General features: G+C 28.0%; 1 long non-coding RNA gene across 1 annotated transcript; it reads right to left on the bottom strand.

The window, feature by feature from the left end:
- Positions 1-8,580: 8,580 nt before the first annotated feature.
- Positions 8,581-9,613, bottom strand: LOC103308635. The gene is made up of 3 exons (XR_510489.3): positions 9,102-9,613; positions 8,805-9,001; positions 8,581-8,729 (listed from the first exon to the last, which is right to left on the bottom strand). It is a non-coding gene; the product is annotated as an uncharacterized LOC103308635 (long non-coding RNA).
- Positions 9,614-9,816: the final 203 nt, after the last annotated feature.

Below are 9,816 nucleotides of genomic sequence, written 5' to 3'. Positions count from 1 at the left end.
TACATACACCGTTATAATAATATTATACAGGTACGGGTTTGTGCCGGTTAGGTTTATCCCGTGCTGTATGTGTACGCGGCTCGGCATTATATAATACATAGGTATATAATAATATACGCGTATATACTTGAATGCGGCGGAAGGAAACGTTTTCTTAATTATCATTTCCATTATATTCCCCGAGTGTGCGCCTTATGCAGCACAGACAGGCTACCTGGATGGGACTATAGCATCTAAAATGTAGTATATTATGGCGTAGGTAGATACAACGCAGCCGAGGTAAAATTATTATTTGCGAAAAACCGCGTAGAAAACGTTTCCGCGCGCGCCGGTCGTCTGACGAACGCCAGACTCGTACAGCACAATATTATTATGCCTGCTTAGATTAACTTCCAAACGAACAACACTATTGCAGTATACCCACGGTATATGGTGTACGTATATAGGCACTATATAATCTTATAATATTATACATAATAGTGTTGTATACATTTCTATAGCGTTATACCACGTATAAGCCTATCGTCCGTCTATCGTCCGCGAGATATAAATATATAATATAATATATTGTTCTGCGGAAAGTGTATAACGACAATAATAATAATAATAATAATAATTGAAGACTATCGAATATTGCGCTGTGATGTATTTCGGAAATTTCTGCTTTACTAGTGCGTTGTCAATCTTGTTACTTTTCATTGTGCACCACCCATCATGTATAATTATTGTCTTACTTTTTTCACTCTGAGTATTTGTATTTAGTCATATTTATTTTTAATGATTTTTATTTGTTTACATCCTATCTATAGAAAATGTCTCATTAGGTTGATAGTGTGGCAACGTATCGTACGAATACGTATATTGTGCTTCGATTTTAGTAATTGAGTCGGAATTATTAAACAAGACGCCAACAAAAATAAAATACATTTCGTTGGGTGTGGCTGAATTTTCTTTCTTGTTACCCCGCCGACTATTCTGGCTGAAAGGCGCATAGTTTGGTCAACTGAAACTAAGTATTTGTAAGTTGCACAGTTTGAGAACTTAACTGAAATGTCATTACTATAATATTATAACCTTGAAAGTTTTATTTTGCAATCCATCCCTTACCCGAGCACTACAAAAATGTTGGTTTGTCGTCTCCGTATACTGTCAACATTTTGATATTTTAATGCCGATACTACATTACCATCATTATATCACAACAGATTATTTTATTTTCATGAAAAACATTTTTTTTTTTTTTTAGTAGAAATTATTGTTGGAGTTAAAATGTATTTTACAGTATCTACTATGGAACGATAGTATAGTTTATACCAATAAATATTTAATAACATAGGTATTAAGTACTAACGTTATTATAGTTATAATTATATTATGTTATTACTTTTCAAATTAAGTGTCGACTGTTTGTATATTTAATATTATATACGTATTATGCTTTCGAAATTTAAAATCTTGCTATTTTCTTTTAACTTGTAAGTCATAAATTATACACTATTAAGTACGTATGACATACCTGTATACAACGTAGAATACACATATTACTATAGCATGATGAATGATTCATAAGTTATAACTTAATATGCAGACGAAGTGTCTTTCACGTAGATATGGAATAATAATACTAACTAACATTACGTTTCAAATTTTATTTATTTTAGAAATTTAAACTACATTTTTTATATGAAAAACAAGCTAACTGATAAAAGTTAAAAATAATAAATACATATCATATAATTAATGAGTGCATTAATGAGTCCTATACCTGAATGGGAAATATTTAATATACTAATTGAGTTCCAGTATAAAAAAAAAATGTACCAATATATTAATTCCGAAATGTGGAAAGAAAAAAATATATACTAATTGAGTCCGCACTTGAGAAAAGTATAGTTTAAATTAATGAATTATACATACCTATTTATTATATTATACACACATTAATCAAATTTTTAAAAATTAACATTTAAAAACATTTTTAACCATAAGTACCCGTAGGAATTTTAGTTACAGACAGTCCTGAGTCTGTACAACTGCGAGGAAAGATGTTATTTTGTTTTTTTAAGTTTGACGGGATTCAGTCAGTATCAAATCATGACTCCATTAGTATGTACCTAAAATATCCCGCCACTCATTCATTCTAAATGGTTTTATTTTGACTCAATTTGTATGCAACCTAACTCGGTAAAACACGATTGAGCCTAGAATATTTTATGCGATGTTTCCATGATATTTATTTTGTCGAAATTACGTAATTTATTTTTTTCACGTATTATTACATCAAATTATTATGACACTAAACCCAGCTTTGTCGACAGTGTTATCGATTAATAAATTAGTTATGGAGCAAAGTTTTAAACATTTCAGAAAAATTTAGAATGATTATTAAAGTTATTAATATAATGTAGTGAGTATAGTGACTATTCCAAAATGATTATAGGAATAGTTCAGTTTACTTAGTGAGTATTCGATCATCTAATCGTGTCACATACGAGTAGTGCGTTAAAAAAGTTTTAGCTTTAATTTTTTTAATATGAATATAAATAATATAACAATATTCTTTTATTGGAATGAGGCAAAACATTTTCCCTGGTGAATCTATACAAATATATTAATTTGGTGAACGAAAAATAGATAATATTTTGAGACGGAGATATATAGGTACTAATAATAAATGTTCGACGATAATATTTTTAGGATAAGATGAACGTAATGTGATCAAAATTCCTGAACATCACATTTACATAAAAAATTTTGATAGAAAATAACAAAAGAAAAGCAGTAGAATCCATTTCCACACAGTTAATCAAAATTATTTGCACCAAACTTTTAATGTCATCTTCAACATCAGATTCAAAATTTCAAATTATGTCAACATCGCAGAGATTTTTATACTCAATCACGTAGGTTTTCTTTTGTATTTTTATATCCTTTGATACGCTGACAAATTTTCTCAATAGTGTCGTAGAAATGGCATTTTATGCTCAACCGTTCCATAGCCACCTTTACCTAAACAGTGTACCTATAATATATTATTTAGGCACTATTAAAAATCCTACACAACTAATCTTTAAACTTTTATATCAAACTACATCTGTTCGGAGAAATACTTGTTTTGTTTTATGAAATATATTATCAATTACAGGTAGGTACAAATTTTATGATATAATATAATATTAAACAATAGAAAATATTTAAAATTTTCAATATTTAATAGAATATCTACCAAGTCTCTTTTTCTAAATATTATTGCGATCAATTAATTATAGATGACAAAAATAAAAATGCTATTTTACGTATATTTAATATAAATGAAATAATAATATGGTGTTTATTATAATATACGTCTAAAATAAGTCTATAGGTAATTAAAAATTAATTTTGAACAAAAAATGCATATCTATAATTATTATACATAATAATTTATTTATACAATAATTGGACGTTTGCAATAATTTATAATACCGTTGCAGGTATATTAACGACACAACGACAACTGGCCTAACTATGAATTGTATTTTGTTCTTGTGCAAAATTATCGTACCTAGGGCCCCTAATAATAAACAATCAAGCAAGAATTGAATAGACATTCACTATTTATTAAATAATTGTTCAGTATAAATAATAAGGAAATGCAGTATAATAAAATAGAGAAATCTCTTTTATTTTTAACGGATTCGAATAGCAAATTATTTGACATTTCTTCTCATATGGAAACATTTACTGTATAGGTAGGCGGTACTGTGGTAGGTATTAAATATTATTATTAAATTCGTTTTTGGGATGTTCCGCGATAAAGTGAAACACGTCAAACGCGAACAATAATTTATTGTGCTGTCTTTGTGTAGGTAAACAGATGAGAGTGTTATTAAGCATATTAGTATAATAATATTATAAAAAAACTTTTACGTTTGACCGTGTCAACAGACGTGATGGGAAAACTTGAAAATTGTTTCTCAGAATAATCATAGCAATATCAACACGATTATTGTATAGGTAGGTACTTGGTTTTTTGTACACATATTTGCAATGATTTTTTTTTATAGAGCGTCGACAATTATTTGAATTTCCTCCTCGTTCATTGTAATTTATTATGATAATACAACCAGAAACGTGATTGATTTAATGTTTGCCATTATAATTTGGCTATAATGTTATTTGATAAATGGAAAATACTGATTTTTTTTTCATTTATAACGAACAATTTATATAAATTATAAATTGAATCGTCTATATTGTATTAAAGAACGATATTTGCCTAATGTACTCAACTGATTTGAGTAAAGTTCAGCAAAATATCTTTATAAAAATTAGGCGTTTATTTTAAGATTATGATTTTAGACTTTCAAAATTAGTGTTTTTGTTTAATCTATAATTCATAGAATCAGTGACGAATAAGCCACATACGATTACTATTACTGTATATAATATAATATATTACATGACACGTTTACCTTTAAATTTAATAATATATTATAGTTAAATGGCAATATTATCCATTGGTCCCTACCACGTCATGTGACAAGTCATTCGATCAGATAATCCGATTGCTCATCGAATTAATTTTAGGAACATAATAATTACCTATGTATTATATAAAAATTATATACTTTATAGTATTTATTTTCATGTTTGTAGTTTTTACGAACCTGGAAATATAAATGTGATAAATGACATAATTTGTAAATGTATTCTATTATTAAGTGCATTTAATTAACACCCACGTGTTGCTGCTATAATTGTTATCAGTTTTTTTTTTATCGAACTATGAAAACACTATTACCTATTACATTATTTCAAAAATTATAAAGGCAAACTTAAAAGTTGAAACTATAATCATATAATGCACCTTCTAGTTTCTGAAATTCACATCGATTAACATCTTACTTTTACCATGACTATGCACGATTAAACCTATAATTATTTGAATCACCCAGATGTTTACAATTTTAAATAAACCACACGAATCAAATAGACGATGCCCTATTTATTGTCACTTGCTGTTTTTATTTATAAATTATAAATATTGTTATTTTTTTTTTACATTCAAATCGAAGGCCAAACAATGTTAACTTATATACAGTTGTAGGAATAAAATATTGAATTTATGCCATTTTTATTCAACAAAAATTAGCCATTGTAAAGTATTCTATAGCTGTTACCCGTTATTATAGTTTTGTCAGTTGATTATTTCAAACTTGGCCATCAATTAACTCATTAACATAACTCATTAAATTTATTAATGTTTTATCGAATAAAAATATATCAATAAATTAACACACGTATAGGTTCATGTTCATTGGTTAATATAACATATTGCTATATACAATTAAAATTCATAACAATCGTTTGCCAAAACAAACAATTCTGTGGTAAAGAGCCAGAAGCTGATATCTGGAAAATGTTAATATTTCAGGACAAATGATTTTAATATTTTAAAAAATCAAAAGTTAGTAAATGTGAGTTTCAGTTTGCAGTTTTAGAGAAAATATGTTTTTTGTTTTTCATTGCAAATTTAACATTATTTTTAGTAATAAATTATACTCATAAAATAAAGTATAGACAATAATTATTAATTATTTAATAATTAAATAAAAAAAAACATAATGCAGATATCAACTTTTGATGTAAATATTTTTTTGCAATAACCACATAACATATTATATTACTTGTATAATATTAATAATAATAATAATAATGGTATATGATTGCATTTGTACAATCATTTTTGTATAAATGGAAAAAATAGTGGCAAAATATGTTATATGAATATTACAATTGACATGGCTAATATTTGATGACTGATTGTTAACTTATTATATTTAGTCACAAAAAAAACCCACGACAAAGCTGATAACTGATATATCATGTTTTTCCACAATAATTATACGTGATGCATGTAGAATGTAGATAGCATATTGGTAAAATGTTGTATAATTTATTAAATATTGTACCTACAGATACCAAATTTTAATATAATAAAATATTCATCTCGAATAATATATATAATATTAAATTCCAAAATCAAATTTTTTGCAGACATCAGCTTATGGCTCTTTACCACTCGTTATGTCGGAACGTACCTACCTATGTTAGTTTGGTTTTATAATAACATCAATTCAAAGTATAATGTAATATTTCGACGTGTCATTAAAATCTGTAGATTTTGGCAGGGATACATTTTGGAACTTTTTAGGGAATACTATATATTTTCTGAAATATTTTGTCAAGTTTAATTTTTTTTTAATTAGGTAGATAGTTTAATATCGAGTTGTGCCAATTTTCCAAAACCAAACTTTTTAGTAAATTTTGACGTCCGTGCCTACACGCTCAATTTACTCCAGCGGAACTTTTTCGTGTGTAAGGTTTTGATTTAATTTGAATTACGACGACGACGGTATATGTATTGACTTTGCGTCGTTATAGTAGTTAATCTATTACCCGCCGGAAACACAGTTTGTACGCGTTGGTATAATTACCGTGTTCATCGAATATATTATATATAGTTTGATCTCTTGTACACATATAATATATATATTATTTATATTATGTATGGGTATATAATTTATTGGTGCATGTATATCCCATCACTGTATTATAACGCGGTAACCTCTTATACCTGATCCGCGGTAGCAATTTGTTATATGCACGTATATAGGTATACTGCAGAAAATGTGCCTATATATACAGAAGTTATAATTTACCTTGTAAAAATATAAAGAAACGAGCGCGCCCGCACGTACATTAAAACGTTGCTCGGGAGAGGCTTAAGACACTGGCACGTATGCAATTTAAAAGTTACGGGCAATGATTTGCATGTAAATGGCCGTTAATAGACGAAATGCGAACAATTGTGTGTGTGGCGGCTGAGAAAGAGCGTTTGCCGCTGTTTCTTTTATAATACATTTTGTTTGGAGAGAAGGATACAAATCGATCCCGCCGCCGTCGTAAAATGCATATTCATTTGGGCCGAATTTTTTTTTTTTATTCCGCACGTCCAAAAAGTAAACTAGGCAGACACATATATAGTACCTATTCCTATACCGTGGCCGATCTCACCCTTCAGGTATGTGTATATTGTTATATTAAACATGTTGTGCACAGTCGGTATACCGCGGTATATATATAATAGATACCCGACTAAATATTGTATATTATTATATCTGCGTGTTGTACCTATATGCGAACCGCGTGGAATATATTATTGTATATTGTTTGTTGGTTTGTACCTCGAATAATGTCTTTTGTCTCTTATTCAATGAAGCTTATAATACGCGTACACTGCGAGCTATATATTTAATACGGTGGCGAATCTAATCTCTGGGGAAAAAAAGAATACCGCGCGGACGGTACTTAGCACTTTGGTTACGGCAATTTGTAATAATTATTGTTACAATACAAGTTTCCACTAATACGAGCATACTGCTGCAGGTCACGGGTCGCGGGCTGACACATACCTCTTTTAATATTTGTCACAAACCTGTACCACGAGTAGAATGTTACGCGTTTAAAATTTACAGAAAATCATATAATAGGTATGCTAATTTAAAATACGTGATGATTATATGTCACTGACGTATTTAAAATTTTTTTTTTGTAATTACTTATAATATTATTGCAACACCATGACGTCGTGCACAAACTATAGTATTATTATTTATATCTCGAGTAAAAAATTAATGGTTGTTGTGATGGATATTAAAATCACTAGGTACCTAAAAATAATTATAATAATATGTGCCTATAATACCTATGTATTTTCAACGAATTTGGTGTGATTATGATTATCAAAACGCCGAGTCATCACGCGTTTTTTAACACGTTATAATACAATATAAGTAGTCGTTAGATGCCTAGAAAAACTTTTTTTCAAACTATTCAGAATTCGGACAAACCGTTTAAATTCAATTTCCTTTTAAACGTCGTGTGTAAAGATATAATATTATACGCTCGTGTAACGAGTTTTTTCTTATTTAAAAATACGTTCATCGTTCAATTATAAATTCTCATCAACTAAAGAGTATTTACTATATTATACTTATTTTTTTTAAAACACAAGCGAATCGTTATTTGGAACGAATTATTGTTTTTACGAGAAAAAAGTGACTATGCAGTATAATATGCACACCTATTAATTGGCTATTATGCATAATATAAGCATGTTTATGTGAAATTTTTTTTTGCGTTTGGTGGACGAAAATCAGTGTCGAGTTGACAATATTAATAAACAAATAACGTACGTTGAACTTTCTTCTTTCAGTGAATTGCCCCGTATAATGCATATATTTTACATAATATACTGCGTATAAATGCAATACTCTTTATATGATATATTAACATTGTATGATTTGCTTTTATTATGTTTAATTATTTTTAACATTTTTTATCAATAATGCTCTTTTTTAAAACGATTATTACACTATATACCTATTATAAAATATATCCATATTGGCATATTGTTAATAATTTTACACAATATATTAATATGTTGTTGTTTTATACTATTATAGTTATATTATAGTATAGAACTCTTGAGAGTGTGATGGTGTCGATTGTTATTCGAAGATACGGAAACAAAAGTGGTTTTAAAATTGGTAATTTATTTAATAGTTTTTTCGTATCATAATATTACATTTTTAGCATATTATAGGTAGTAGGTATGTATTATAGCTTCAGTCGTTCAAATCGCGTTCGGCTTATACGTTAGAGTAGAAGCGTTGATGGTTGTTCTAAATATAAAACACCCATTTTATCACATTACATTATTATGATAGTATACCTAATATTATAATATAGTTTCATACTTAATGATAATATAACACATTTCTGTTACTCAATGATTTCGAATAGAGTTCTTTGTACAAAATGGCTTTCCGTGTTTTAATTTCTATTTTACTTGTCAATTCTTGTACTTTTCTTTCCAATAATTGTATTTGAGATTGAAGATTAACTATGCGCCTTTGTGTTCTTTGCGAAACATCGATTTTTGGTTTTATGATATCTATGGTAATAAATACTTTAAATTTGTAAAACGTCTCTACCGGCATTCAAATAATATCGGCAAGTTAGTTTGGATACAATGGTACCCGTATAATACTCACTGTAGCAGTAATTGATGATTAAAAATAATATTTGTACAAAATACCACATTGCTGTAGAAAAGAAATGTACCATTATTGAATAAAATACGGTGTGAGATTTTAAAATTAATGTGTTAAAGTAGGTATAATAAAAAAAATATTTTATAATGTTATAATGTTTTTACAAGAGTGTGAGAGTAATAAAAATGGTTTGTTTATATTGACTATTATACATGGATATAACTAGGCAAACTGTCGGTTAATCGGCCAATAATTTATTTTGTAAATATTATCTATACGTGAAATATTGTTACAATATTATCGAAATGAACGTATCCGATAAACGATACTTGCCAATAATAATAATAATAATAATAACAATAATAGCGGTAAATAGTAAATATAACTTCCTCAGTATATTCCAACTGCAGTATTATCTGATATAAGTTATAAGTTATAACCACGTTTATTTGAGATGTTTTGATTACCTAGGTATATACTATATAGGTATATAATAATATTCTACCTACCACTTACGTATTTGCTATCGCGTGTAATATTTTCATATTTAACTCATTATTCATTATAATTAACAACTTTTAGGTACCTATGTAATAAGCTTAAAAACACATAATATATTATTCCACATGAAGTTGAAAGACACTATAGCTGTTGTAATTCTTACTATAATAAATAATAATTGAGCATTCCACTATTCCAGGGTTGTCTAGAAAAG

The sequence above is a fragment of the Acyrthosiphon pisum genome, chromosome A1 (genome assembly GCF_005508785.2).
Source record: "Acyrthosiphon pisum isolate AL4f chromosome A1, pea_aphid_22Mar2018_4r6ur, whole genome shotgun sequence".
Classification (NCBI taxonomy): domain Eukaryota; kingdom Metazoa; phylum Arthropoda; class Insecta; order Hemiptera; family Aphididae; genus Acyrthosiphon; species Acyrthosiphon pisum.
The sequence above is the reverse complement of the archived record's forward strand: the minus strand, read 5'-3'. Positions and strand labels throughout refer to the sequence as shown.